The sequence below is a fragment of the Ictidomys tridecemlineatus genome, chromosome 5 (genome assembly GCF_052094955.1).
Source record: "Ictidomys tridecemlineatus isolate mIctTri1 chromosome 5, mIctTri1.hap1, whole genome shotgun sequence".
NCBI lineage: Eukaryota > Metazoa > Chordata > Mammalia > Rodentia > Sciuridae > Ictidomys > Ictidomys tridecemlineatus.
Genome location: NC_135481.1, coordinates 114,288,241 through 114,297,481, shown reverse-complemented (window position 1 = coordinate 114,297,481; position 9,241 = coordinate 114,288,241). Strand labels below are relative to the sequence as shown.

General features: G+C 46.8%; 1 pseudogene; it reads left to right on the top strand.

The window, feature by feature from the left end:
- The first annotated feature begins 940 nt into the window (after positions 1 to 940).
- On the top strand, positions 941 to 1,502 carry LOC144377572 (alpha-1-antitrypsin-like protein GS55-LT pseudogene; annotated as a pseudogene).
- The last annotated feature ends 7,739 nt before the right edge of the window (positions 1,503 to 9,241 follow it).

The window sequence follows — 9,241 nt, the reverse complement described above, 5'->3', positions numbered from 1 at the left end:
TGTCCACGTGTGGCTGAGGGTGACACTGCCCTCCACCACCTCTAGCAGAGTCTCCTCCCCCTGGTCCAGCCACAGGCCCTGCCCCTTGCTATTGCCGCATCCTCAGCCATGAAACACAGACCCTCACAGCCCGTCACCCAAAGGCTTTGAGTTGGCAACACCCACAAGCCCTTCCGTCAAGGGGACACTCCCTCGGAGCCCTTCAATGCACTTTTGGGGTTGAGAATTCTTTAATTGTCCCATGAACCCCCACTTTATACGTGGGGCCACACAAGGAGAATAGAGTTCAAATAACCTGTCCTGGCTCACACAGCTGGGGAGGGACAGGGCCCTCTAGCTCCCCCAGTGTCAGCAGGACAGCAGATGGACCACATAGGATGCCCGCCCACCTTGGGGCTGAGGTCACAGAACAGCCTAGGCATGCCACTCTTCACTCAGGGCTAAGGCTCAATCAGGATCAGGTGGGGACAGCCCCTGGGGGCTCTAGCCCAGCTCCACAATGTCCTCAAGGGGTCCAAGTGCCAGGTTCTTCCTCTGCAGGCAGCAGGTTCCCCACAGTACATAGCCTCAAGGTCACTGCAGCTGCCAAGTGCACAGGCCAAAGGGGTGGGCTCAGTACCCTGCTGGAGAGTGCCTGAGCTGGTCCCCTACTCCACTTGCTGGCCGACACTGACTGAGCACCTGAACCCCTCTAGGCTTTGGAGGAGAGCAGTTGTCCCCACAGGACTGTGAAGGAAGCAGAGAATTCACACCCTTTAGGGCTCAGGGCAGCTCTGCATTTCCCTGGGGGTTTGCAGTGATGCAGGTGGAGGAATCGCTTGGCATAGGTGGGCCATCTTGGAGCTAACTACACACTGGTGGCTCTGCATGGTGTCCATGCAAGCCAGAGAGTCACTGTGGGCTGAACTCAGGCCTCTGGCCTCCTCTGCCTTGCAGGACGATGCTGTCCTCTATCTCCTGGGGCCTCCTGCTGCTGGCCGGCCTCAGCTGCCTGGCTACTGGCTGCCTGACTGAGGATTCTGAGGAGTCAGATGCATCCAAGCATGACCAGAAGAACTCAGCCTCCCACAGGATCACACAAAACCTGGCCAAGTTTGCCTTCTGCCTCTACCGGGTGCCGGCCCATGAGTCCAACACCACCAACATCTTCTTCTCCCCTGGAGCATAGCCACAGCCTTGGCCTCACTCTCTATGGGCACCAAGGATAACACTCACACCCAGATCCTGGAGGGATGGGCTTCAAACTCACGGAGACCTCAAGGCTGATATCCACCAGAATCTTCTCCAAACCCTCAACAAGCCCATCTGCCAGCTCCAGCTCCAGCAGCAGCCTCTTCATTGACCACAATCTGAAGCTTCTGGACAAGTTCTTGGTGGATGTCAAGAACCTGTACCACTCAGAGGCCTTCTCCACCAATTTCACAAACACCTAAGAGGCCAAGAAGCAGATCAACACTTATGTGGAGAAAGGGACCCAAGGAAAAATTGTGGATTTGGTGAAAGATCTGGACAGAGGCTCAGGTCTCGCCCTGGTGAATTACATATTCTTAAAGATAAGACAATCAGCCTGAGTGGGTTCCCATAGAAACCCCAAAGCTGTTTTCCTTTCACCAGTTCTGGAACTTTCCTTGGCAGCACTGTCTGCACTGTTGTTGAGAGCCACAGCCAAAGGGGCCCCAGCAAACTTCCAGCTGCCAGCAATCTTCAGACTGCCAGCTGATGATTGGCTCACAGTGGCCCCAGCAACATCTAGCTGATTGGCTCCTCTGCGGTGATGTTCATTGGGCTGTTTCCCTGCCCTTCAGACTGCCAGCTGATGATTGGCTCACAGCGGCCCCAGCAACATCTAGCTGATTGGCTCCTCCACGGAGCTGCTCATTGGGGGACTTCTTTGGCTCCGTCCACGCGACCCAGCCAATCAGCCTCAAGAGCAGGAGGATTGTGGGAGGTGGTGAGGTTGGTGTGGGTGAGAGGCTTGTGGAAGCCGGTGGTGGCAGTTGGGCTCTGAAGGTTTTTTCCTGAGGAGCTGTTTTGTTTGGCGTTTGTAGTTCTAAAAATAAAGTTAGTTTCTTTTGACAAGTGGCTCCTGAATTGTGCCCACACAGACTGCGGCATTTGGTGGCTCGCTCGGGGAGCGACTGAGGGTAAGTGATAAGGTAAACTGCTCGCCCCTGAGGGCAGGGTGAGAGGATGAGTAGCCATTCTAAGTTTACTCTTTTGTTTTGCTTCATTTTTGTTTTAACTTGCCTCTCCCTGGAGATGAGTGAGACGGAAGAAAAACCCTCACTTCTGAGGAAAAACTATTTGTGTCTGAGGAACAGATAGGGAGAAAGGACGGATGCACACGTCAGGAGGATGGAAAGGCTTTAATGAATTTTTGTTGTTCCATTTTTATTAGATTCTGTCTCGGTTTTGTTTGCTGTTATCTTTCTGGGTTTTATTATAGTAGAAATACGGGATCAGCAATTAGGAAAAAACAAACCGAAAGACTGTTAAGTAAATTGTTAGAGGAAGGAGGCATCTCAGTAAAATCCAGAACAGTCAGGGCATACGTTGATACAATACAAAAATGTAGCCCATGGCTTTTTGAGGAGGAGTTGTTAAATATATCCCAGTGGGACCATCATGGTGAAGATTCAAAAAGAATAGAATAGAACAACCCAGGGACTCTGCCAGTTGGCACATTGCCATTGTGGACATTGGTATCTTGTTTGCTTAGTCCAAAGCCTTCAGTTCAGACAAAGGTAGAGGAAGGAGAAGACATATTGATTCAAGTAAAAGAGAAGGTCTCTCAAGTTAGTCAGACAGAGGAAAAGATTCAAGTAAAAGAGAAGGTCTTTCGAGCTAGTGACACAGAGGAAGGAAGTTTAGAGCAGAAAAAGCCAGGGGAAAAGTTACAACAGGAGACTGCTAATAACACCTTTCTATCAGAGAGCATAAGTGTCCAACCAACAGCACCACCTCTACAGGAGACTGCTACTAACAGCATTCTATCACCAGAGGGCATAAGTGTCCAATCAACAGCACCACCTCCATATGCTAGGAGGCTCCCAACACCCGCAGTTGATAGTTGGGATCCTGAGACAGGATCTCAAGTATTAACATGCCCTGTATTTGAGGTAGGAGGGCAGCGAATTTACCAGGGTTTAAATTTCAAATCAGTGAAGGAGCTAAAAGAGGCTGTAACAACCTATGGTCCTCAAGCACCCTTCACTGTAAGCTTGGTCGAATCCATTAACAACTTGAACATGATGCCAGCAGATTGGGCTAATACGTTGATGCACCGTGGCAGAGCCTCTCACAGTGGCTCCTCAATCTTCCATGCCTAAGCCCTGAAATGTCTTCCACCATCAGTTAAGTTAGGGAAGAGTTGGTAAAACCGTCAAAATCATTGACTTTTCTGCAGGACGCATCAGAGTCCTGACTGTCCTCCTGCTCACTGGGGACCCCAGCAGGGAGGGGCATGTGTAATGTTTCCTGACTAGAGAGCCACCAATGCACATTGTGGCAGGTGGTGGCAGGGAGTGGCCTTCCAGGGAAAGGCCTTGGAACAACTCTTGATGTGGAGTGTGGCAGCTGTGGGTGTGTGCAGGACCTGGGTCCACATCCTGCCTCCCCCACTCAATGGCCTTGACATAGGACTAGCCATCTCACCTCTTTGGGATGTGACTGTGCTATCTTGTCATGGACAATGTTGTGAGGTCTCAAAGGATTACCCAAGTTACACATGGGATTGTGGGGGACCGTCTCAGCTGAGCGGCTGCCATGGACCCTCAGCCTGCCCACCTGCTAGGACTCCACACGACCCAGGTCTTAGGGCAGCTTCCACTGCCCCAGGGCAATGGCCTAGGGTGTCCTGAAAAGTCAAGGTGTTTTACTGAGCTTTTCAACACTGTCACTTAAAGACCCAACCAGAACAGTTTTACAGGAGAACAAGTTTATATGGGCCACACAGTTGCAGAGTCTCAGTCCATAGAAGGCCGGCTCTATTCTTTGGGGCTTGAGGTGAGGCAGGACATAATGGCAGAAGAGTGTGACAGAGGAAAGAAGCTCACATGGTGATCAGGAAACAGAGAGAGACTCCTCTCTGCAGAGACAACATATATACCCCATACCCACACCCCTAATGATCACGGATCTACCCACCTCCACCAGCCCCAGCCCTAATTACCACTGGGTTAATGTCATCAGGGATTAATTTACTGATTAGGTAAAGGTTGTGGCCTAATTATGGGGGACACTACATCTAAACAATTGCACAAAGCCAGGAGACTTCCTACCCACCCTGCCTCCCTTGTTCCTGGGAAGAGTGCTGCAATGCAGAGCCCCAGGCCACCATCAGGACAACAGAGGGGCCAGCTCTACTGGACTTAGGGCAGGTCTCAATCCTCCAAGCACCATTGAGACATGTGGGCTCAGGGTTCCCTAAACAAAGTCTGCTGGCCCAGAGAGTGAGGAGCTCTTGCCCAGCAGAGGTGGGCTGCCTGGACATCTGAGATTCTCTTGTGAGTACAGGACACAGATTTAGCGTGCACTGAATATTTGCCCTGAGTGACAACTGAACTGCCAATCAACAAGGACCCTGTGGTCCAGGAGAAGAGGTGCCACTGTAGGACTGGGACCAGAGCTTTTCACTTAATCCCAAGCCGCCTTCAATAAAAATATAATTTTAATCAAATGCTCATTGGGCACAGTTAGGAGGCATCTCCATGGCAAGGTTTTCAGTGAAGAGAACAACAGGGAACCAATGCAGCCTTTGTAGGACAGGCTCAGAGTAACATTTGCCAAAAATTACAAACCTAGAAGCTCTACTGGGGAGTGTGTCAAAGAGCTGATTAAGGTGGCCATCACGGTTTTCATCAATTGAGACCCAGAGGTCCAAAGACAGGCGGACCCAAAAGAATAAAAAGGAGGATGGATCTGAAAGGGGGGTCTCATTAGAATAAAGCCAATGGTCCAAATGTTTATAAGGAAAAAAAGTGTGGCCACACAAAAGAGGAAGGCTCCAATGGCCCTGGCAGACAAGTACCCACTGCCATCCTCAGAAGCTAGGACTTGAGCAGAGAAGGAGCGAATGCTTTCCCCCAGCCTTTGGACCCAGCCCTACTTTTCACCCTCTTTTCAATTTTTTCCCACTTGCTGGGAAGTTGATTATTGAGAAATATGGCAGGGGTCCCATAGACACACAGCTCTATCTGATGCAGGGGACCCAGGGCCTCAGGAGGACTCAGCTGCTGCAACCCCTCCCCGCAAAAAAAAAAAAAAAAAAAAAAAAAAAAAAAACCAGAAAAATTTTCATGTTAACATCTGGCTACTTTCTGCTGAGTAGTAGAAGGAAGCAGGGAGGTCAGTTGGTTGGAGAGGAGGGCCAGGAGGCCCCATATCCATGTGCTGAAGGCATGTATCTCCTCTGGGGAGAAATCCATGAATGTTCCCTGCAACTATGAAAAGAAACAGCATTGATTTCTGGCATGTCGTCCAGTCTGTAGGGCTTGTAGAAAAAAGGCCTATGCCCAGGAGAAGGCAGGTTAGAACATATAAAGCTGAAAACCAAGGGCTTATTTCTTTGGCATGGTGGGGTAGAGCTTACTCTCTCTCTCTCTCTTACTCTCCCCCTCTCTCTCACTCTCCCCCTCCCTCTCCGTCTCCCCCTCCCCCTCAATCCCCCCTCTTCTCCCCCACTTCTCTCACTCTCTCTCCCTTCTCTCTCTATCTTTTTTATTAGTTGTTCAAAACATTACATAGCTCTTGACATATCATATTTCATACATTTGATTCAAGTGGATTATGAACAAAATTACAACTATCTTATATTTGATAAAGGGGCTAAAAGCATGCAATGGAGGAAGGATATCTTCTTCAACAAATGGTGCTAGGAAAACTGAAAATCTCTCTCTCTCTTCCCCCACTTCTCCTCTGCGACTGCCCGCTACATTCCTGCTAATAAAATCTCAGACAGGCAAACGATTGTTTTGGCTTGTTGGGTTTATGGAGCTTTTCCACCATTCCTTACAGGGTGAGAATGAGATCCTCTAATATGGGGGCCAACTAAGCAAAAGGCCTTTGAAGACATTAAATAAGCACTCCTAGTGCATTGGACTAGGGCTCCCTGACTTCACAGAACTTTTCTTTCTGTACATTCATGAACAGTCTGAAGTGACTGTGGGAGTCTTGACTCAGGTGCTGGGGACATGGACATCTATGCAAACAGCTGGACTCTGCAGCCCAAGATTGGCTACCTTGTTTATAGGACCTTGCAGCCATAGATCTTCTGGTGTGGGAAGCTGATAAACTGGCTATGGGACAAAAATTGGTTTTCAGGGTTCCTCATTTAATTTTGACATTTTCAGAGTACGAAAGAAATATTGGTTGACTAATGAGAGATTGGTCAATATCAAGGCATATTATGTGAAGACCCATGTATCCATGTTGAAATCATCCAGACTCTAAAGCCAGCAACCTTGCTGCCCATGGGACCTGGACAACCTGATTACAACTATTGAAGTCATGGATGGGATGTTCTCTAGCAGACCAGACCTGGCAGAGCAGCCCATCAGGTGTGGGAGTCCACCCTTGCACGTGATTGAGTTACCTCCCCTGCTGGGTGAGAGGTGCTCAGACACTCTTTTTAGGTGTTAGAGCTTTCCCCACCCTTCGTGGGTCCAAGGGCTTCTTCCTGTCTCACCACTGCCCCTGAAGATCATCCCACTTGACCTTGCCATATTGCCCCCTTGACCTTCATTAGATGGTATTTTCCCCAGAATTCTTTGTTCCCTAATAAAAGCCCCCCCCCTCTCTCTCTCTCACACTTCTTCAGTAAACCTCACTATATCTCTGGGTAGCTTGAGGCTGGGGGCTGGAGGAGCCATCCTGGAGCTGGTTTAAAGGTAATTGGAGTCTGTGCCTTTAATTTAAACTCCCTTAGGATTTTCCCACATTGCAAAACTGTTCATACCGTCTGCACTGGCCATGGAATAAATGTGGCCCCTTTGAAGGAGGGGCACATGGGTAAAATCCTGTAGTTTGAGTGGAGAAGCATGCACTATATAAATTTAGTGTATCATGACATATTTGTAGGGTCACAGAGGTAGCAGATGATTTGGAGCCAAGGACATTAAAGATTCATAATGGGAAATTCAACTTCTACAGATAAGGACATGTATTTAACTATTTTAGAGACTGTAGTTAATCAAAGGGAAAAAAAGTCAAAAGGACCCAGCTAGCACAGTTCTCAAATATGCTGGGCGAGTTTTGTCCAAGGTTTTGTGATCAAGATTTACCAGATTTAAGGATTTATGTTCTTGGGAGAGATTAGGAAGAAATTTACACAAAGCTTGTCTTTCTGATGAGTTGCCTAACAGTACTATTGATAATATTCAGAGGGTTGGACTACATTAGAAATTTGCCTTTTTGATAACTTGGGTCAGAGTTCTTGGCCCCCAGAAGATCTATTGAAAGGTATTCAGAGAGCCATCAAATCTATACAAATGGAAACATTGCCCAAGGCTAAAAGAGTCTCTCTTTCATTACTGAGGTTGACAGCAGAATCCAATTCAATTCAAATTACCCATCAGGTGGGTAACCTTGGAGCCAGATCCAAAACTGAGAGATTAACTCCACCTGAATTTGACTGGATTAGTTAGGAGAAAAACCATGGAGAAGAAGCCTCCAGAGGGGTAGATAATCCCCCTCATCCAGAGGAGAATGGAGAAGAAATTCATGGAGAGGTAGAGAGTCCTCCTCCTCCTTGAGGCTTTGGGAAACAAAGCCAAGATGGAGGCGAGGAAGGACACATGGATGAGTCTCAGACCAAGGAAGATGACATTGAAATCCAGGAATTACCAGAAAATTTTAACAGATTACGTCTAGCAGGACCTGCTATAGCCATTCAAATCTGGCTACTTCCAGTTAGGAGGACAAATTTTAGCATGTACTCTGAGCTAGCAATGACTTTTCTCACACCATTACAATGTGGATTTAGGAAGGCTCAGGAAGCAGGGGAAAACTTTAGTGGATTTCAGTTTTCCCAGTTTTTGAACAGGTTAACAACCAAGACCAACATGTCTGCTTTTATACTCTAATTCTGTTTAACACTATTAAGGAGTCAAAAAATGCTTGTAATGTATATGGACTTAATTTGCCATTTGTGCAAAGCTTACTCTAAACAATCTGTCATCAGCCACTTCCTACCAGTGACTGGGTGTCTATCATGTGTTCTTGCTTAAGCAGTGGAGATTTTTGCTTTGGAGGTCATATTGGTCCAATTATTGTTCAGAGCAAGCAGAAAGAAATCAAAGGCAGGTTATTCAAACCTCCATGAACATGTTTTTGGGGACAGGTGAATTTGTGCATTTGTAAAGACAGTTGAAATACGAATTTGCAGTCTGTGTTCAAATAACTGCATGTGTTAAGCATGCATGGTGTCAAATTAACTCCGGGCACCAGTCTAGTTTAGTTCTACCTAAGGTTAAAAAATGTGTAGACGAGTTAAACTCAGACTTTATAGACAGACTATATCAAACGGATAACTGATCCATCCGAGACCCAGGTGCTTGTGAATTTATCGTTAAACAGTTAGCATTTGAAAATGCAAATAAGCTTTGTTAGGATGTTCTGAGACCCAGAGGAAAAAAAGGAACAGTTCAGAATTTATTCGCTTGTGTTCAGATATTGGCCCAGCTCAATTACAAGTTTTTACCCTTGCAGCTGCCTTAAAACAAGCATTTCAACTGCCATAGCCAGTACACTAATCCTTTGGACAGTGTTTTAATTCTGGGATAAATGGTCATTTTGGGCAAGACTTCAAAACCCAGCACTATAAGGCCAGGGCTCTTCCTGCTTCACATCATTGCCATTATAGGGCGAGAGACCATATGGCAGGGGAGGAAATCAACCAAGATGGTGTTGATCCACCTCCATTTTAGCCTTCAATGCATGATCAATGCATGGTGAAAGATCAATTTTCCACCAGGACTAATGGACTCTTTCAACCTCTAAGATAGTTCTTACACTCTAATGCATGGCCACCCCTTGCTTCTAATATATACACAGTTGTCTATTTTGTTTTTGCTACTGGTTTGATAATAGTATCTTTTACCAAGTGGACTCTATGTAAAAAATTTTGTTTATACTTATTTTTTATCTTGCTTAGATAAGTTTTCTAGGATTTGTTGGATGTTATTAGTTTGGATTTGTTAATTTATGCTGTTTAACCTATGCTAACCAAAATGGTATTCTATTA